At 35.4% G+C, this 23683-nt stretch overlaps 1 protein-coding gene across 3 annotated transcripts in view; it reads right to left on the reverse strand.

Moving 5' to 3' along the window:
• Nucleotides 1-23683, reverse strand: part of Rab3GAP1 (RAB3 GTPase activating protein subunit 1) — a 73203-nt gene that overhangs the window by 33718 nt on the left and 15802 nt on the right. The window lies entirely within an intron of this gene.

Raw genomic sequence — 23683 nt, forward strand, 5'->3', positions numbered from 1 at the left:
CGTATGATTTTTAGCGATAAATTAAACGATGTAAAAAATCATCTTTACCACTTCTCGTTACTCAAGAAGACTCGCTCTCTGTAACGATGCCTTTGATTCGAAGGATTTATTTTTCCCATGGTTATCCAGTTTCTCCAAAAGATAAATTTTCAATCTTTTCTTTTCTTCCACATAATCGCGATTATACCGAAGAAACGAAAGGAAAAATATTGGTAAGAGTTGCGATTGCGCCGATTCGAACTGAATGGAACTGACATCGATACCTAAAGAAAACTCTTCGTTCGCCATGGCACGTTTGCTCGCTACAAGATGGAGCGGGTAACAGTACTTGGACGGTTGGTTTCGCATACTGTTCCAACTGGTAGCACGAACCGTTACAAGAATATGGAAAGTCTGACGGATCGCGAAGATCCGAGTACTGCACAAACCCAACGAGATAAAATCCGATTAATATCAACAGTTTACTCGAGAAAGAATTAGTATTTGGAAACGTTTTGGGTTTGCAAACGGATTCGAGATGACGATCGTGCCTCACTCTTCTTCCTTCCTATCCATTTTCTTTTTCTCCTTATATTCTTGACGTTAAAATATTCTTACCGTTATTACTTACGATACTGCCCTTTGAATCGTTACGATATCGACTGGGATTATTGCTCAGATTCGTTCGTTATTTTCCTCGTCAAGCTTAACATCGGTGTTATTACATTTTTTAATTTACGTTGCTTTATATTAACCTATAGCATTTCGATGTTATTAACATTTTCAATTTTACCTCAATAAATTTCTCGTTGTTCTTTATTTTCGTTGGTTACACGAATCGTGGTTGATCATTTTTGTCACGACGATGGAACGAGATTGCGGAGTTAACCGGTTTCTGGCAAAATTTTACGACGTTTTGTTACGCACGGAGAATATTTTCCTCGCGTGTATAAAAATCTTTCGCGTTTCGCGTCGAAAAGAGAAAAACGTGCTACAATGCTTCTGCTTATTCCTCGAGGAATATAGGGACCTTAACAAGCTGGGCAGCAACTAAAAACGGGAATATAATTTAATCGCGAACGTTGAAGGTCTCGTACGAGAATTTCTATCGGTTCTCCATTCACGGAATTGTATAAACTTTCAAATTTGAAGGATCTTCGGGTAGCACGAGTCCGACTGACTTTAAGAGTCAGTCGAGTTATTTATAATAGCAACGTCCAGCTAAAGATTCCTCTTCGATTCGTCGTGGTTGACTCTAGAAAATCCACGAGCTTCACTTAAAAACGCTCACACGCTCGAAATTCGAGTCTATTGGTCAGAGACTGCAACTGTTGTAATTAAAATAAAAAAAACAGTTGCAGTATAACGATTATATCTTCGTTACGAGCTATTAAAATTTCTTTTCGATTATCGGTAATCGTTGTATCAACGAAAGTTGTTTTTCGGTACGAGTAATTATTATAGACATATAGATATAGGAAATTGTTTTTAGTTACGTATAATTATTATAGCCAACTGAGCTTTGGTTATGACTAATGATTATCGTAGCATAGATTTAATCGCGTTCGTCTTAAACGCGTTATAACAAAGATATCGAAACACGGCATTATCTGTTATATTCTTTTTCCATCGATATTCATAGCTGTCATTGCTCGGTATGCTCTATAATTAATTTCACCTCGTTGATGGATATTAATTATTTGGAATAGTAACGAAAAACGACAATGGCCAATGAGGAAAGATATTACTCGTGGATATCGATTACCGATAATTAAAATGAAATCCTGTCTACGATAATTATCCGTAAGCAAAAATGGTAAGCGAGTAAGTATTTCCATCCTCTATGATAATTATTCGCGAAAAAAAAGATTTCCATCCTCTATAATAATTATTCGTAATTGAGAAGAATTTTAATAGGTTTTACTGGCTGCTCGTAAGCAGAACGAGTAGAAACTGAAATTTGTCGATCATCGATTTTCCGAACAATTTTTTTTCGAATTAGCGATGATCGCTGGTCGCGTATGATCGAAAATTAACATTTTATCGATGACCTTTCTCCGTCAAATTTTTATTCCAATTGACCTTTTTATCCTTCTTATAAATATTTCAGGCTTGCTTTGTACATTTTTTAACTTAAGCGTAACTTAAGTGATAAAAATGTAAAGACACAAATAAATATAACGCCATCTTTTTTTCTCCTTTTATTCGTTAATTCATTTTAGTCAGAGATTTGTGCACCTGCGAGATTTCGAATGGGTGCAATCGGTGTAATCGGTGAAAATGGTACTTGGCGCTTTACCAGAATCTCTACTAATTAGGTCTCTCTCTTGTCCGTCGCTTTTCACACGTTGATCGACTGGAATTTCAATACCGTTAAGGAACGTGAAACTACTTCGAAATGCGTTCTGTCGCGTTTTTAATTGCTACACGGTACAGTTTGAAGGCAACCAGTCTGTTCGTAGAATTGGCTAAGTACAAACGCGTAACGTTTCGAGAATTTCTCAGAGTTTAAGAATCAGTCGAGAGACGAGTACTTGGAATAATAGAGCAGTTTATTAAAACGAAACGAGAAGAAACCTACTGATCTTCCATTTAAGTTATCGTTATCGCGACGATCGTCGTTCTATAATTTTGACTCGAATTTCTTTTTCTTCTTCCCTTTCAAGTTGAATTTCTTCCTCTCTTGTCCTTCTTTAAGCCAAATTCCTCTTTGCGTTTTCTTTCCAGTTTGTCTACCTTTTCTACCTTTCCTACCTTTGTTCTTCAAGCGCAACTTCGTGAGCTGCCATTTTTAACCTCGCGCCCTCGCATCGAAATGGAACTTAACCTCGCATTTTGATCAACCATCTAATAATAATATTCGGTAGTCTCTTTTATTCGTATATTATGCGTCTACGAAGAGTAACTAGTAAAGCGCTTCGATGGATTTATACGTGAAAATTTTGTTTTCGCGATATTCAGAGTTGAAACTCTCTTTCGTTGGAAAAATCGAACGATGCGGATAAAAATCCCACGCGGTCGACATTCAAACTTTGGATCTAATGACGCCGAGTGAAAATTGACGCATCTTCGCTAACGAACGCTTAAGAGAAGTTTTCCTATACCGAATATCGAATAACATGGAAAATATCAGAACCGTGTAAGAAGTTGGACCGAACGTTTGTCGCATGAACGAGAGGGTAAGGTCACCCAAGGTTTCCAGTGACCACTTGGATACGTATCTACCAGAAATGACTGTAGGGAATGAAAGATACGAAAAATGGAGAATGCGCGTACGTATACCTATGAAAAAATATGCAAGAACGAGGACAGAGACTCGAAAAATTCAAAAGGAAAGAATCCAGGAAGAAGAATAGAGATGCATCGTAGCGAAATTATAATTTATAGTTTTATCCTTCCGTTACTTATGAGAAAGTTTATCGAAAGTTATAGCGAAAATTACCTGTCCGTAACTCTATACTCCTACATCTTTTGTACGTCTCGTTTTAAACAAGTATTCTTTTCTCTTTTATAGACAAATTTTCTGTCGCGATCCCGTTCGTAGAAAGGGACGGTTACGAGAGAAATATACGATAAAACATTCATCATCGTTACACTCGTACGCGAATATTCGTATCTAAATTTTCACGTTTTCCGCCTTCTCGTTACTCGTATAGAAATTTCATCTGAACGCATTTGTCACGGATGTTGCGACCACGTATCAAAGATATCCATCCTAGCGGATAACGCGAATAATCTCGACACTTCGAGATTTTGTTTCTAGCGAGAGAAATATACGATAAAACATTCATCACCGTTACACTCGTACGCGAATATTCGTATCTAAATTTTCACGTTTACCGCCTTCTCGTTACTCGTATAGAAATTTCATCTGAACGCATTTGCCACGGATGTTGTTGTATCAAAGATATCCATCCTAGCGGATAACGCGAATAATCTCGACACTTCGAGATTTTGTTTCTTTTTTTTTAACCACGATGAACGTGCCACGTGTAACGATAAGCAAGAGTTATGTCAAAACGACAACGCGCGAAAACACGATCGATTGAGATATTTCTACTTAACGCGTGTTATATTACGCGAAAAAAGAAAAATGGACACCTCGTTAACTTTTCATCGATTTAACGTTGCATTTGTTTCTACGTATATAACGCGAGTTCTATAAAAGTAACGCGATATTGATCTTTCAACCACTTGCGCTGGCAAGAAATTCACGGACGCGTGTGCCAGAACGGTTCAGTGTTTCTGTGACAATTGCCTGACGACGTGTACACCATTCGTCGTTAGCGATTCCGCGACAAAAGCACGACGACGTGCGTGGCACGTCTTTCCAGCGCAAGTGGTTAAATACGCAATAGTATTTTAATCCTGATAAAGTAGTACCGATTTAGTATAATCTGTATCCTTGCGAGTATCTAGAAACCGAATGTCAGTAGTTGAGGGATATATCGCTCGGGAGATGACACGTATAACGCGTATTGGATATATTATTTCGATACTTCTTATCTTCGTCGACGCGATCATAAAAGATAGAACAGGCGAATTCTTATGTTGAGCAAAATGTCAAGACGAATTGACACCGTTCTCTTCGCTCTGTTACGCGTCTTTCGGGCAATGTATAGCTCAACGAACTTAATTCCACACTACGTTCTCTCGTATTTAAAATTTTTTACATTTTCGGCTATGTGTCGCAACGAATATACAGTGACGAGCAAAACTGAATCCGTACTAAGTTGATCTTTGAACAGCTCGGATGCTTTTATAGTAGGAAACAAACGCAGTTTTCGCTCAAGCAATTGTAAAATTTCGAATAAAATTTACAATAAGAATCGTGTAATTCTTCGCTGGTAGATTGCTTAAAAATATTTTTCCGCGTACAAATTACCACCGATCGAACCACTCGAGTCTTCGGTTTTTGGAAATTTTACGAGTTAACGCGCGATTTTTCGTACCTCCTGAATCAATTACGTAGAGAATCGAAGTGAAACACGCGAAACGAAGCGAGATAATAGTTCGCGTCTCGATCGAACGTCTAAACGCGTTACCTATTTCTCATATTTCCGATTTCTGGTATTTCCGGTACCTGTATGTGAAATCCAGACTTTTCAATGGCTATTCAATGAGATATAGGGTAAAGGTATCTTTTATTCCGATATATATATACCAAAAACCACATCATTCGTTAATACGAATGAAAAGATAATTCTTTATATAGTAACATTAATTATAATAGCTATATCGTTATTTTTGATACTTCGCCTTTTCGTCGATTAATCGTTTATCGAAAGTAATGCAAAAGCGATATAAAGATATTACGGTAACGTTTCACGGATTGTATCATTTTCTCCGATACAACTTTCATTTACCTGGACTTTGAGATTCGTGATTAATGCAAGGTCGCTTTATTAGATTTATACAGATTTATAGGTATTAGGTAGATTTTTTTATCAACTATGACGCAAAATGAAAAAGTAGGTGCATTCGATTCGTAAGAGCACAAAGGCACCGTAATAACTCGGAAGAAATAAAACGTAAAAGAACGAAATTATATTCGACTGACGAATCCCTTTAAACGCGAATTCCTTTAAATCGATCGTTAAAATTTTTGATGGGTAACGAGTTATCGTGATTAATTTTATCCTCGTCGATCTTTGAAATATCCAAAACTGAAAAGAAGTTGAAACACGCTTTAAATAAAAATAGACGATACCGGGTCAAGACCAGAATAAAGTCGTAGAAAAACAGATACGGAACGAAATTATTACGCTGTCGATTAAATATGGTATTAAATCTAATTCTGCTCCTTTCAATTTATTCCTAACAAGTAAGTTGCAAGTATAATAAAGATATACGGATTATAAATTACAACGATCGTTGATATCTAAAATGTCGCTCGACATTAGAGATTAGACATAGAAATAACGATTTTCGTACGCAAAATTTGTAAACTTTGAATAAAGATTCCAAAGACTTTTCTCGACCAACTCGGAAAAAATCACGATAATGACATCCTTTTATGACGTGTAAAATATCCACTACGTATCGTAGGTATATAAGCATCTGTAAAACGATATTTCGCTTTGCTTCGTCGCCTCGTTTCTCCCCGGGTTCCTTCAATTTTCCAATTTTTCGTTCACATAATATTTCGCGTCGACCTTTGTGTCGCGCATACTCGCGACTGTTCGACGAAAAGAAAGAACCAGACAGAGGACCGTTACGATCCGTAAGAGATTTAAAGCAGCGCGCAAAATGGAGGAAAAATGAGAGAGATATGCGCGTGTTTGTGACCGCGTGTACGTAGAAGCGGTTTTAAAAGATATAAAACGGTACCGTGAGAACCGAGCATGTATCCGTGATAAACATTGACACTGGGCCGACCTGTAAGCCGACCTGCGGGCGGACTGTGGCTAATAGTAACGTCGTATCGACATTCTAAAGCTCGTTTTATCTTGCATAAATCTTCGTTAATAACATGGCCCCCGATATTTCGTGCATGGGAGCAGGATGGAAAACCGAAAGAGAACGAAAGTGAAAGGCGCGAATTCCTCGTGTAGACAACTACACGCGAGCCGACCATGTGCCTACTATATTTCTCCATATATTGCCGGATGAATGAAATAATAATGCACTTTACATACGGTGCAAATGCCATGCCATACCGTAAGTCGCGTGGAATTCCTGGCCAAACTCGGGGATGATGGCTCTCGAATCCAGAGGAGGAAGAGGAGGAGGAGGAGGAGGAACTTTTTCCGCGTGAAAACTAAAGACCGCGAAAGTCGAAAGAACTGGAATCCTTATTCATTTCCCTGCAAGATAAACGCGTTACGTTCGTTCTTCTAATACGTAATTAAACGTACCAAAGATATCTCCGGTGTACGACAGATAGGTTAGATTCAAAAAATAGCGCGTTGCCTGAATACGTTGCTATACGGAAAACACAGGATTAAAGTAAATTAGCGCAGAAAATGGAGAAAAGGAAACTAATTGCGAGAGTAAAATGTTTCTAAAATAATCGTTAATTTATCGAAACCGTTACGAGATAATATTACGCAACGTTTCGTACACATAACGTTACGTAAAATTATAAAATTTCATATTCGAGATCTGAAACTTTTAGGATAGAACGATGTATCGAGTATTCGAATAAAATGGTTTTTCTATCGGAAAAGTTTCCAGTTTATTTGTCTATAATAAGAAATCTTATTACGCGTGGACGCGTACAGTGCAAGTTGACAATGTTTCAAAGAGTTAACAACTGATACTTGTGATGTATAATTAAAAAATGTATTTGCTTTATTGTGACTCTACAATCTTACAGTATACTATTAGATATATAGATTATTCTTCCAGAATTTCCTGATGAAGATGCAAGAGTAATAGCAACAATAGTAATAACATAACCTCCAAAAATGACAGGTTATATTGTTAATTATATGTTATATATAAAATAATAAGAAATCTTTGGGATAGGAATGGACTAAAACCAAATTCGAGTAATAACGAATAAATATAAAAAAATTACTAATAATAATGGCAAAAATAAGAAAATTCTAATGATAAAAAAATAGACGCAGATCCGACAATTTGCGCGAATGAGAAAAACATCGAAGGACGATGAGCGAATTTCAAAATTCTGATTACGTATTATTTCGTACGGGGATTCCTCGAATCCTCGAACTGTGTCGAACAACTGTGGAATTTTAATTTTGCGAATTGAAGGTCATTTTAAGGTTGTATAGCTATATATAAATGTATCTTGACATCGGATACACGATGTAATGGAGAAAAATATACGCTTACGTGCGAAATACATCGTTGACCTTCAAGGAAATGACCTTGGCAGAAGAATTGTTTGTAGCACACTTCGATGTCGGGCAAATTGCGCGCAAAATATTCTCTATATCGTTGCAAGAAAAAGAGACCCTTTGATTTTGCAACGTTTACGACGAGGTAAAGCATAGGTGATAAAGCGATATAATGAAAATAAATAAATGTAAATACGTAATCACGTGTCTATGTAAATAAACATCGATATTAATTTTACCAAAAATAGCTACGCGTTTGTAATCAATGGGAGAATAAAATACGCAAAATGCGATTTTGTGGCCGATTTGATAATTTTAGCGTTAAATGTATTTTCAACTATTTCACGTTCTATGAAATTAAACTGAAATTTCTTATTAATTTCTATTCGAATTCGATTAAGATATCTTTGATTTCTGTTTAAACCTCGACGGATTTTATTTATATACCATTCTTGGTAAAAATCTCTTATGAATTTCCAATTTCTTTCTTATTTACATATTTACTTACTCGTTCGTTTATTCTATACACTAGTAAGGTAATTTGATCGCGTAAGTAATTCGAAGAATCGCGTAGATAAAATGAAAGAGATACGGGTAAAATGAGCAAAAAAATATAATTTGCAAAAGTACGAATAAAGAGAAAATACGATATGCGAAACGATATATAAATGTACAAAATACTTGTCTGTCATTGAATTGCTCGAATAACGTTAAATACAATTGATCACGGAAATACTGGCTATTCGAATAAACGGAAAAGTGAGTTACGAGACATTAGCGTATCGTAAAAGAGTTTTATTAATTACGCGCTTGTTTAAATAAGAAAATAAATAGAGAAAAGACGGAGAAATAGTTAGTTTATGAAAATATTCTGCAAACAACTTGAAAATATAATTCGGTAAAATATAAAATACCGAATATATAAAATAATTAATAATAAGTAACGCGAATATTTGGGCGGTAAATAATCGTGCAAATAAATTGCACGATAAGTTCTCGATTATTCCTTCTTGTTATATTCGTAATAAAATGCGAAAACTGAGAGTAACGAACCACTAAAATTCACCACGAATCCCACGACTAATTTCCCTGCCTTTTAATAATAAAACGTTAAAAAATCGGTGATATTTTCGAAAAACATAGAGGGTAAAACTACTGTTATTTAAACGTGCGAAAGGCACGTAAATCTTGTTTAAAGTAATTTTTTCTACAATTGAAGGAAAGTTATCGCACTCGATGGCACTTTCTTGCTACAACTTCTGCATGTTTCTATTTAACCGCGTATTAGAAATGCATGGTCGCACTCGTCGATAAGATTCTACTAGGAAATAGATTTTCATTTACCGTTTACGCCATGCAACTTTCTCCTTTGCCATTTTCTTCTAATTGCAATTTAAGAAACGTGACTCGTTCCAATTATATGCACCGCCTTATGTCCTATACGCGCTAAATACGTAAAATGACACTCTAGGATCATTTTAATTTGTCACGAGATAGATCAAGAATCGCGATCGATTAGAATTTATTTTAATGGAAAAACTAATGGATAATAATGTTATAAATAGATCACGGTATTAATACAATGAAATAACAATAAAATACGCAGTATATAAGTATATATACTAATACCATGACGTGACTTTGATGAATATATAAATGAAATAAGATTTTTAAATCACATGGCTTAACAAAAACTTAATTCTGCTATCAGTTGAAAATCACCCTGTATATATACAGCATGAAATTTGTAATTTTCATTTTATCAGGTAACTAGAAATAAAAGGAAAAAAAAAATACATAGAAATATGTTATTCTACTTTTTACGATATTCTTTATTACAGAAAAATTGTATATACCGTTTAAATTGTTTGTTGGCAATGAAATTATACGCCATGAGTCGATGATTAACAGCATGATTACTGACTTCAAACGATTGCTATTCTTTTACGACATAAAATTTAGAATTAATGGGAATACGCGTGGATTAACTAACAATTCGGAGTAACCAAATTTTATTACAAAATAACAACTTGATATAACGTAAAAGCGAATTAAAGTACAGTATCGAAGAATTAATGCGCCAAAGTTTTTGCGTATCGTAGAAATCCGATGAAATCGAAATATTTAAGAATCTAAATATATAAATATATAACATGCAAAACGTTGATTACCGTACAAGTTTTGCATAATAATCCGAGAAAACTTCGATACAATTTTCGTTACAAAACCCCACGCGTTTATGTAATATATCGCGTCTTAATTAAAATTTTGAATCCTCGTAACATTGTCCAGTTACCTATATTTCTTCGAAACTGTTTACTCAACGATATTCATTTTATTTTCATCGTCCTAAACAATTTACGAACCTCTGTGGCCACCATCGCAGTGTTAATAAAAATTTCAATCTCGTTGATAAGAATTTTTAAGTACACGCTGTAAAACAACGGTAATCGCTTGAAATCGGAATATTTACGAAATATTGCCAAGACAGACTCCTACTATTTCTTTCTTTTTACTTTTTATTATAATACCTTTTACCGCAAGAGGAAAAAATTAATCGAAACAAAGTACGTTTTATCGTCCGTGATTTTTGTACCGTGTTTGGGTTACGAGTTAAATTGCTCAGCGTTAAGACTTTACTTATAACACGCGTAAAAAAAGAAAAAAACACGAAAATATCAGATATCTATATTATTCTAGATAGTTTCACGTTGCTCTTAAACGGTGTCAAAAGCAATTAGTGCGTTTGAATCTTGGCGTGCAATAGTCTACTTTTTTGGCATTGATAAAAATATCTTAGTCATTTTATCTTATTCGCAACCTTTTCTTTCGATCTAACGGTCATCGTGCACTGTTTCGTAACACGCAACCGTGACTAATTTTTGTTATTTCGCAGTGCTTAGTTGGGTGAAAAACGAGGACACTTTTCAAATAGAAGAGAATACGATGGATTTATCTTTGCGCTCGAGAGAAAAGTCTTAGTCGCCATTTGGCAATATTATAAAGATTAATAGTCGATATTAAGTTTAAAATAATTCATTCGTCTATAAAATATTGAAATACGTTGATTTGTTTCTACGAAACGTATTTTGTAAAAAGAGTTATCGACTTTTAGTAAAAAGTTAAAACGCGCGAAAATCGTATAGTAATAATTTTAGGTGACATTGACAATTTCTGGGTCGATACGACATAGTCGATCGGTATAAGTACTACGATTAATTATCAGTAGTCGTAGTAAGTACTAATAGTAAACTTAACAGGATACGATACTTTTGTTTCTAACATATTTTTACTCGGTACTACATATTTTTTGTAACCGATATAACTTCGAAATAAACGATATTTTCGTTTAACGTCGAATAAATGCTAAAACGATGATTTGCAAATTAAACTATTAAAAATTAAATTAAATTATTAAAAATTATAAAAATACTTGATAAAAAATCAGTTGCACCTAAAAACCGTACGAGTCGTTACAACTGCAAAAAGTTTGGAAATTACGCGTTTTTCTTTCTTTTTTACTCGAATACTTTGTGTAATTATAACGAACGATTTATCGTCCCTGAAACGAAAGAAACTAGTATCGAAATCTGCAAATCAACGGCTTTTTGTGTCTATTAAAGCGATTAATAGAGAAAATAGAGAAAATACCGAAGTTGTAGACAGAAGTAAAAGCGCGATGTAACGTATTATTAAATGATAAAAAGAAGCGATCGCATAAGTATAAAGAAAGAATGAGATCGACGGGAAAGTTTACATTTACTATATAGGTTGCGTTACGAGGGTAGCGAAAAATAATTATTACACGATGCATCGAAATTGATCACTGAGATCGAAGAGTATCTACGATAAATAAAAAGAAATTTGGAATTCGATTATCAGAATTATCGCGAATTAATATCTTTAAATAAACGGAGCGATTATAATCGTTAGAATTGAAAAAAATAGTAACTTGCGATGAAATATCAAAATTGGAGGTATTTGCGTTTAATGATAAAATGACGACGCAAAAGAAACGAATTCTGATCGATGCACGGATAATTTAGCATTTATAGAGAAGAAAATGGCCAATTATGTTACTTATCGTATTAGAGAAATAACGCATGAAAGGAAAGAGTTGTCGAATTATTTAATACGTTGACAATGACCTTAAACCGAGTTCCTATATATTAGCGAAGACCAATGAAAACGCTGTTCCAGTCATTGGTCAGCGATTTGGAAACGATCATTAAGCTATTTTACGTACGTAAGAATTAATACAAAGGAAATAGAAAGGTGTTTCGAAAGAATTTTAGACAAATCTAGTTAAATTTGGTATCCTATGATTTCAACGCTATCGAAATTAGCGTCGTACTTCTTGCAATATGCATATATTAAAGTACATTAAATTACGTTAAATTAAATTACATTTTACTATAAAATTAAATTACATTAATACTGCCATTAAATTACATTTTACTATCCGTAATTACACTTCGTTTCATACTACACTTTTCAATGACTGGCGAGTGTGCGATATTTAATGTAACTACCCAAGTATATTTAATACAAGTACGTTTTACGATTAGCTTTTAATTTGCAATTTTAATTCGTAACTGTAACGTTTAAATAAAAATGTAATATATTTATGTATAAATTACTTTTAATTTATTCGCGTAAGAAGTATAGCGGATACGCGTAAGATTTTGCGAATATTAAAATTTTAAATAACACTCGATACACGAATACTAAAATACTGCATAAAGGGTTATAAAGAAAACATACTATAAAATACCGGGATTAAAATTTTTGTCCAATCGTCTATTAGTCGAAAATCTTCCGTAACACATTTGTTATACGTCACATTAAATTCTTAACTAATTTATTCTTATATCAACTAACGATATTAAGCGGTACCTGTTCCTCCTTTTACGATAAATCGAAACAAAAAAGTTTATTATATAGATTATTCCTATTAACGGATATTTAATAGTCGAAAAACGTTGAACGTTTGATCAAATAATTTTCTTTTCTTTTCCTCTAAGCTTCTTCCGACCGAAGTATTTTTTCTTTTCTCTTTTCGCGCAACTATCCGCGATAAGAGAAAAGAATTCGTATAAATGTCATTCGTGTTTATTTTTCACAAAGACTATCCGAGTAAAGAAATAAATTAATGCACATCGACGTATATGGTTCCAGCTAAGAACAAAGGTAAAAGAGAAGTCTTCTTTTTCCAGCCAATATTCGACTGGGAAAAATTTGTCGCGCGTCAAGCGATTAATTCCTAATATCGTTTAATTTCGAGAAAAGTCGAAGACGAATCTGTAACGGTTTCGAAGAAAACAGCTCGCGCCAATTTAACTCGTTCTATTTAAACAATCGAATAGTTTCGCTTTCTATATTTCGTTTATCACATGTCCTATCGATACAAAGAGAATCGCGTTTAAAAATTACTTTACACGATACTTGGAAAATTTTGCGGGTGTGCAGAGAAAGTGGATCGACGATTCGAATTTGTCTGCCTATTATGATAGTTGGGATAATGGAAGTTCTGTAATCCCTCTGCGATTCCATTCTTTGACGAAAGGTCAGCCAGTCAAGCAATACGTCGGTGGAATGCCGCTGTACCAAATGATCGCACAATCAGACGTATTTACAAGTACCACGTAATAACGAATAACTTTCACCCGATGACTATTTTCGTTGCTGAGAAAGAACGTAGTCGCCTGACTGCCATGAACTTTTACGGCATTTTCATCCTGTATCCCGTAGCACGTTGTCGAATAGTTTAAGCGTGCGTCGTCTGAAAATTCTACGAAATTTCATCGAGCAGATTTCAAAATCCATATGATCAACGACAACGTAGATATGTGGCATGGAAGAAAAAGAAAGTTTATTTTTTTTTCTCTGATTTTAATTCGTATTTTCGTTTCATTCGACTGTTATTCTTCAACAGAGATATTTTCTTGGATTTATAATTTACAAACACGTCTGGTAATTTATCCAAAGGGAAATTTGATGGATCGTTGTAAGAATTAAGATTAATAGCACGCGAGTGACTCTCTCCATTCAGATGTCATTTCAAAATAATTATAGTCCGCGTTTGTACGATTCTTCGCGATAAAGTATACGTCGATTAACAGTTCGATTAATACGACATTTTCGTATCGATAATTTAAATATGTAATTTAAATTACAATCGTATACGTATCTGTAAATTTTCTGAAAATAAAACGATCGCGGTCGTAGCTGACAAATCGGTTTGATTTCGATAATAAATTTTACGGCAGAACGTCACGCGTCAACGAAGTTTTTCCAGACCTTTTAGAAGAAAGGTTGAACGACGACAAAGACATGCCTTTTCGTTGCGAAGCATTCGCGGTTCTTCAGATACAGACTTATACGGTACGAAGCGCAAACGGAATGCAGCTGCAAAGAGTTACTAACGGCAAAAATCATATGCGACGTAGCTGGCAAAAAAATATGGGACCCGGAAGAATTTGCGTAATTTTTTCTTACCAATTATATCGTTCGTATCGTTTTTATTACGCTTGATACGACGTAGCGTAAGAATATATCAAATTTCGCAGAGAAAAATCTGTTGTTCCGAAAATTCTCTTATCGCAACGCATTCGTTTCTCCGTTAGTTCCGATAATCGAGATTCTACTCTATTTCAATATAGTTTGATCGCTTTATTCCATTGATCCATTCCGTTACAAAGAACGTATATACACACGTTCAAAGGCTATTACCCGATAACTAAGGGGATAAAGAAATAAGCAAATAAACGCAATTAATTAAACATGAGCGAATAAGTAAGTGGATTCGTTATTTCCACTTATATGCGTTAACACCGTAATTAATTATAGGAACGCAAACGATACCGTAAGAATTGTAAAATGGCCTTGTACCGGTATACCAAAAATTCTTTCACCTCTAAGGCCACCGTAACAAAAGGGGTAATGGGCGACCCTGAACCGCGTTCTAACATTATACCCATATCAAAGGTCGATACACTCTGTCAATGGCGGCTCTCGTCATGTAAGTCGTCGGATAAATCGTCGGATAAATCGTCGGATAAATTGTCGGACAAATGGTCGGGTAGATCGTCGGGTAAATGGATTAAGGGACAACGAGCTATGCTACTTTCGACTGGTACTCGAAAGTAGAAGGAGGCGCAGAGTATGGTAAAAATTAGTAAGAGGAATAGAGATTGGGGAAAAAGGTTGGGAAGCACTGGTGTACGTTGAAACGAGGGAGAACTTTGACTGTTATACAGAGGAATTTTCTGCTTGTTTCAACGGTACCCAGAATTATAGGAAGATGGCGTTAGACGAGAGTACGAATAAACTCGCTGGAATCGTATTCGTCGGAAGATTCGCGAGCATCGTGACATTCAAGCAAAGAAGAAATAATGGCGGAGAAACGACGTCGAGTGAGAAAAACTTGCGCTCGTTTGCATCGCGCATTAGACTCGTTTAAATGCTAGTACCCTTTAAGAACTATTCTCACGATTAAGTAAAAGTTTTTACGAGAATATGGACATTTGTCATTTATAGTACTTGCTCGTGTCGCAGAGAGAAAATGTCGTCTACTTTGTAGTCTATGGGATACGATATTGCCTACGGAACGAACGACCTCGATACGTGGGCCAGAATTCACGGATGCGCGTACGAGATCCCGTTAATTGCCGGAAATTCCGTATCGTAAATTAATAATCGACGGTCTCGTTCAGGACAGGACTGACAGCGAATAACAAACGTTCATATTTCTCGATCGCGCCTCTGATCCAATGCAATTCTTTCTTGCAATTCTTTGCAACGTATCTTTCCTATTTGCGTAACGGACGTTTATTTCAAGGTTGACGAATAAGCGTTAACTTTTATTTCGACAACGCTACGAATAATCTGCTCTATTGCCGTTTCGTAAAAGCGAACGGTTCGAAAAGATGAAAATTCGTGGGTGTAAGATCAGAGAAATAACGGGAACACGGTAAAATTTTGTGTTTTAATCTTTGAATCTTTGCTTCATCATTTCCCACAACTATACCAAGAGGGATTTTTCTTTTATTCGTTTCACCACGCACGAATTCCATCTATTCGTTTACGACACTTTTCCGTTGCAGTCGCGAACCCACGAGGTAAGAAGCGCCAACGAGCAATTCGAATTTTTGGAATTTTTGCGGAAACTTTGGCACGCGTTTCGTGTCTTCATCTTCATTCGCTTCGTTCTTTAACGTTTCATTTTCTCTCCACTATTTCGTTACCTTAAATAAATACTCGCATTCGTTTGCTTCCCTGTATCGTTTAACTCGTATAAAACTCGTTTGCTCGTTTATCCTGTTTATCGTATCTCGTCCGAGTTAAGCGGTGAACGATCAAATTTTGTCTGAAACGATTATCCCTTGGTTATCTGTATCGAAAATACTTTTCTAGATACGATATTTTCGAATTCCACTCTTCGGCTATTCTAACGATAAAGATTTATTTTTTCCGCAACTTTTACGTCGCATCTGTTTAAATTTAAGCTCATACGAGGAAATCTCGCGAATATTTTGATTATTCCTGACGATTTATTTATTTTTATTCTAGGGACGATTAATGTTTTGTTCCCTCTATCTAGATATTTAATTCGAGTTCGAGATAAATCGTAAAATGATCGATTCGAAATTTATGGCTACGTGAAATTCCTATTTCGCAATTTCTCTCGTCGATCCCGATAACTCTGTCGAACCCTTAATATCCAAAATTTGGTTTACGACGAAAACAACTATAGCGTATCGATTACATATTCTCGCGCCGAACTGAAAAACTGAAAAGCTGAAAAACGGATTTGGTAACGTTTTGCAATTATAAATGGCATCGGTATCGATGTAACGAACGAATAAAATAGACCGAAATCGAGTGGAATCTTCTTCGGCGGTAAGAAAGATTCTGACGCGAATCGGTAGCTAAGAGCACGACTGCTATTCCACGAGTGTTACGCTCTGTCACAGTTTGTCACAGTCTGATAACCAAGGATACAGCGTGATCGCTGTAATAATGGTTTTAACGATTTAAACGTTAAACGCTTTTCATCGAAATGCTACGTAAATCAAACGCCACGTTCCATCGTGCAGGTACTCACGGTTATTAGCTTCGATTTCGCTGCTCCGATTCGAGTCTTTGGTATATCTTTCAGACCGGATTACTTTGCCTATCTGCCACGGGATAACTCTATGGCAGCAGCAACTCCACGAGCTAAACGAGTTACCGGATCCTCGTTCGTGCACGCTCGATGCCAACGACGAGTCATAAACCCGTGGCACGGCATTCACGATCGGTGAACGTGTAATTCACCCCCTTCGACCTCTACCTCCTTCGCTCTTCGACCATTTTCATAGTCGGTTGCTCAAGGGGTTAGAACCGTCACTGATTTCCCAATTAATTTAACTCTCGCTCATCGTCTTTCCTACACCGTGCAATCGCCTTTGCGATTCAGAGCAATTTTTTCCTTCGATTTTTACGACATCGCATCAACCGCACGCACGGTTCGTTATCGATGTTACTCGAAACGTCGAATAATCGTCGAGTTTTAACGTGTTCTTCTTAACGAAGCCGTTATACGATTGTTTTACGGACAGGCTGATCGACAGCGAATGACCCTCTGAAATACGAAAAATACGCATTACCACTGTTGGAATATAAGCCTTGAAATTTACACTTCGTGTAACGATGAAATTTCAGTAAATGCTAATGAAGTAGCTATACTCGATTCTTCCGTAATATGGTTAATTCGACCTGTATCGAAACCGTGTTAAGCGAAACCTGGATCCGATAAGAATCGACGAGAACAATGCGATGCAAGTATCCGTGCTGTACGGAAACTGCGTCGGAAGAATGTCACGTATACTTCGACGTTACTAATCCTTGGTATTATTTCGATAGTCAAACCTAATTATTTAAATTAAAATTTACCTATCGATCAAAGGAATATCCAACAGGCGAAATTACCGTGTGTTTCAATTTCAATTGGAGAAACGATTTTTCTTACGTTTCGTCGCGTTAGATTTTACTAGAAATAATCGTGGAATTATTCGTAGAGTCGAAAAAATGACTATCGTTCGCTTGATCCGCTAATAATGAGAAATAAATAAACAAGAATCGCGGTTAATAAAATTGTACGCAGAACTAGTCGGTAGAGGAATTCGAGTAATTACCCCATAAACGTTACGGAAATTATTCGCACGCTTGAATTATTACGCGTCACTCGATATTACACCTTTTATTCCGTCTTTTGCGTCTTCGTAACGTGGAATAAGTAACGCGTCGTGACATAACACGATGGTGATTTTAGTATTTTCTAACCTGAGAATCCACGCTTTTCTTCTCTAACGCAACAACTCTTGCTCGTTAAAGCTATCCTACTCTGAGCGAGTTGGCCGCAACTGTTTATTTTCGAATAACTTGGTAGTCGTGCTATGCATTCGCGTTTAATTACGGGCGCAACACCGTCGAAGGAATTTTGCAAACCGCTTGAACGAATCGTTCGTGACAACGAGTGTTATTAATTATCGAGTAAATTGGCCAAGCGATAGACAATGACGATAATGGCACACGGTAGAGTAAACGGGTGTGCGCTCCTGTGCTCCCATTAACAAGTATTCCGAGAAGCAACGGCGTGACGAACACATTAATTAATTAGGTATTCCGATATGTTCTTATTCTTTTTCCCTCGACCCGTAATGAGACTCGAATCGTTGACTCCGCTCTAGAAATTCGACGATCCCGCCGACCGAGTAACTTCCGCAATCTTTCCTTCTATATCGCCTCTTATTATTCCTCTTAAATTTTATGCTTCTAGATTATCCGAGTTTTCAGGATCACCGTCCTACCGACCACGCTACTCCGTATTATCAAACATCGACCTTCTTCCAGCTTTCCCGCATAGTTGACTATATTTCTGCTTTAAGCGAAAAAAATACTTATACGCGAGTATAAATATCTGCAGTTTATATCGTTTTCTGCTTCAACGCGCGTTTCAAGCCGGAATTTCTAAAATTTCCTACAGATTAGACACGGTATAATATTCTCTCGCGACTTTCCACAACGCCAAATATAATATCATTCGCAATGCAATCTCGTTGCATTCGTCTCGACCAGGGCTATTAACTTATAAATAAGAAAGATACAGCGTTCCACTTAAAAAGATTAAATTCATCTGGAAATCTATATGGTTCCAAGTACGAAAAAAATATTTACGCTATATTACGCCCCCCTTCGTACCAAGTTGTTCTTCTACCATTTCCTGTTCCAATATTCCAGAAAATCTAGATAAAACATCCATCCTGTGTCGCTATTCGTTAGCATCGCGTAAATATTAGAGCAAAACGAAAATAAATTACGCATCGAAACGTTTAATACTACTTATCGTTAGATATCTCATTCGAATTGCACAATAGTACTTAGTTTCTATGCTCTATCTATTAAATAGTCTTATATTCTTCGTTCTATTTATCTGTCTAACTATAACTACAATATACAATTATATATCACTTTAGCTACTATAAAATGAACCGTTTAAGTTCGTGATTTCGTAATGTTTACTATGTTCTTACCGTTGATATCGAAATACAAGTACGCGATAAAAAGGTTAATAATTTTGCATGCTCGTGGAGGGGAGATGTATAGAGGGATGTAACAGGAAAATCGCGAATCGATTGAGAAGTAACGGAACGTAACGGAACATGCCGACAAATAAATAACCATTATCGGTAAAAACGTTAATATATAAGTAAAATTAAATAGTTACGTTTTAATTTCGCACAATCGACGTTATTAAAATTATAATTATATATCGCATCGTTGTTATACTATAATTAATTTGTTATATTATAATTAAGAATCGATATAATTTGATGTAATTAAAGGAAAAACTAAAATTAAATTTAGGTCGACTTTGTTATTCGAAGAGGGATTGCCCGTCTGTTTTCTTATTTCTATTAAATCTGGGTTTACGAAAACTAAACGATTAAACACGTAGATAGAATGCACGTTGAATTTGAAATAGAGTTCGTTATATTTCCATCGAATTTTTCACTAGAATAACTTCTAAATACCATCGCGCATTTTATACCGCAATTCTCAACAGCCGTAACGAAGCTCGTGATTTTAAATCGATGAACCTTGATGAATTTCTTTAACGAGTAACGTTCCTTTTACCCGGTGAGTAGGTTTCGTATACAATTCCACGGAACAATTATACTTTGGGAATTTAGTTCAAAATTTGGCAAACTTTTTAATCGTAACTAATTTTATACGACTTTTCGGATTCTATCGATTATTATACTTTAGGTTAAAAATTCGTACAAAGAAAATCGCATTTGGGATTTATATCGCATTTGTATCGTCGATACTATCGTACTTGCCGGTTCAACTCTAAAAGTACCAAACTTCGTTTTTGCAATTATTTGCGATTTTAACGCGTGAAAACGTAATTACGTTTATTTACTTATTTTCGTTGTGCGAGGTACACGTTACAGGACAGGACAGTATAGTACGTTGCAACCCTAGTGTTAATAAGGCTGCATAGCTGTCTTCGCTGGATATAAATGCGCGCAGTGAGATGCACGCGGTACACGTTAACGAATTAATTTTCATTTTTTTCCATATGAAAATATTCCACTTTTGCATCGACCGTGTATGCGTATTAAATTCGAATAGCATAGAAAATTCTCGAGCATAACTCGTACAAGCTGTTTGTAAAGTTTGTAAAGACAACAAATTACTCGAGAACGTTAACGCGTCGCGACGGTGCTTTACGCGTATCTACGCGTGTAGGTAAATTTTGCTATTACGCGTAACAAGAGCGCATTACAGACGAACAGTTGCAACTGGTTAAAGAAAAAGTGCGAAGCACGAGGAAAAGAGCGAAATAGTTCGAAATGCGTTTTGGTCGTTCGTTTTATACCAGCTGCATAACTATTTAAGAGTCACGCACTGTTTTAATCCGGAAACCGAGTACGAGGCTACTCGTAAAAGCAAACCACGCTACGAGAAACTGGAAACATCTTCACGGATGCGCACGAGCATAATTGCGTATCACGGTTAATAACATAATACGAAATTAATTAATCTCTAGAGCCAATTGTAACTTTCGAACTCGTATATTCTGACATTTCTGATATTCGGATTAACGTATGCGCGTACGCGTACGCGTACGTGTACGGAGAATTATGAAAACCGACATAGCCCATTTCTCGTGAAATTCTCTCTTCTATCTATTATCTATCTACCATGATAATTCAACAATCGCTGTAGGAAAATCCGGTTACCCAGCTAAAGAGATAACCATAGTTGCTCATAGTTGCTCATTTTTTTTTTATGATACTTTATAAGATCAAGGTCGTGATTAATGGAATTACTCGGACATTCTTTCTAGAGACATTCGAAAGTGCAGCGTGGGTAGTAGAAAGGGAATCATTACACGCGGGAAACCTCGATTTGAACTGAATTTTATTTTCCTTTCGATCTGTAATTGACTTACTTGTTAAATCGTGGTAAACGCGAAATATAGCTACTAACTAATAATATATTTTACCTATCTTACCAAACGATCGAAAGAAATATCGATAGTAACGACTTTAGTCGTAATTATAACAAAGCGATAATAAATTAATCGGAATAACCAGTGGTTGATATTCGGTTTGCATACAAATAGATTAAATACTAGTTTTTAGTACGGCTTATTTATTTATTACTTTTTCTACGACTGTATGTACCCCTTAAGATTATTCAACGGAATTCATCTTAACCTTCATTTTTCTTTGCATACTTTTTCGTTATTTATACTCTTTGTTTCGTCTTTACAATTTGTTATAACGCACTATTGAAAGTGCGTTTAAAAGTAGATTACTGCTAATAAAGCAAGTAAGGCGTAAATAAGAATTTATTTCATTTCCTTGTTAGATTAAATTATAAACTTGAAAACTTTGTAATTATTTCGGAATTATTAACCTAACATTTATATCCGGATAGTAATACAAAGCCTAATTATCTTATAAAAATGTAAGAGAACTATAATTATTCGATTAACTGGGTTGTTACATTTTTCTACAACTCAGCGAACTCGCGATACTGCTACGAAAACGATAATTGTATTAATTGCACGAATCGACTACAATCATTTTTCCATCTTATCCCGCGAATTTCAGGTTACGCGTGAAGTAGGAACAATCTTTTAAACGAGGTTTAATATCGCATTGCCAACTTGATCGTCAATTGTTCAGTTTTCTTACTTGTATCTTGTTAAACAGTTGAGTTTCTTTAAGAGCTTAACGCTGATCAGTCACACGATCAGTGGATGTAAAAATGAAAGGACAAGTGTCGAAGAGAATGGGATAAGAGAAAAGATTGAAAAATTGATATACGACGATATTAGAAGAAAAAGGTTAAGCGATCAAAACGATTACATGGAATACAGAATTTTTAATGAAACGTTTAAAAACGACCTTTAAAAAAAGACCGCGATAGCTTTAGCATTTTCGGTATTTTTAACGTATAGGAATAATTTTCGAAAATGTGAGAGTAAAAAAAGAAAAAAAATATGTGGAAATGTTTACAATAAAGTTCAACTGAAAATTGAAGAACATGCTAATTTGACAAATACGTGACACAAGTTTACCAGAAGCGATTTCTATAGAAATAAAGTTAGAACTTGCGTGTAACGCGCAATACCGAAATATACGGAAAATTAAATTTCGAAGAGAGCTAAGACTAGGAATTCTAAATGTATACGATGTCGCATTTGATCCACGTCGCCAATCGACCATCTGCTCGGTGACGAAATAAAAAGGAAACCAAACTTAACCCAATCGAATGAAAATGAAATTAATTATTCTAGTCGGTATTCCGAGAATTACTTTTAGCGACTAGCTTAGGTTTTGATTTTCTCGACATTATACGTATTTAGAAACACTGATCGTTTATGTCGAATCGGTCAAAATATTTTTGTCTATATCTCGGAAACTAAAGCCGAACGACGGGGTAACGCGTGCAAGGAAAAGTTCAGAACGATGTTCTTAAAATCATGCTTCAAGCTCGTAAAAATCGGTGAAGTGTGCTCTGTTGCAAACATTTACCAAGATTGTATCGAACGCTTTAAATTTAAGTATACGCTGTTTACCATTTGTAACGAATAGATAAAAATAATACTGTAACTTATAAAATCACTTTTATTTTAAAATTCTCAGACCAATGTTGTTACTGCAATATCAACGAATCATATTTACGCGGCTATCAGAAATCAAATATTAACAAATTAGCAAATGACTGATAAATTCGTTCGCTATTCGGTATTCCGTATATTTCAAAGGATGTTGGAAATACTATTATGCTATAACGAACAAACACAAGGTATATAAATGGAAAAAGAAATTAGGATTTCAAATAGCTGGTAAAATTTCGGTTTTTTGCGTTTAAGCGAAAATGATAAATAAGTAGCATATAATATTTGCATTTCAAATGAATTAATCGAAAAAAATATGCAAAACAGATTTTGCATTGTACGTGAGAAGTATTTCACGAGTACTTCGTTATAAACTTTCATTGCACACGCAAATAAATAATATAAACGAATAAATATTGCTTCTAATTGCATCATTCAATTGCATAACAAAAGTTAACAAAGTAACTGTGTTTTATTACATTAGATTCACAGCGTGTCGAATTATTGGAATTTTATATCTAATCGAATTTTCTCGTTGTTCGTTTAAGATTTATTGGCTGTTTATGATTCAATATGAATCGAGAACTGAAATATTTTGCATGATAAACAGTCGAGTAAATCAATTTTACTAGTTTCTTTTTCATTGCCATTCTGTTATTTATCGGTTATTGCATACCGAACTTTCGTTCCTTAATTTATTACAGCATATCAGTAT

Source organism: Eufriesea mexicana, unplaced genomic scaffold (assembly GCF_001483705.2).
Source record: "Eufriesea mexicana isolate 0111107269 unplaced genomic scaffold, ASM148370v2 scaffold1992, whole genome shotgun sequence".
Lineage (NCBI taxonomy): Eukaryota > Metazoa > Arthropoda > Insecta > Hymenoptera > Apidae > Eufriesea > Eufriesea mexicana.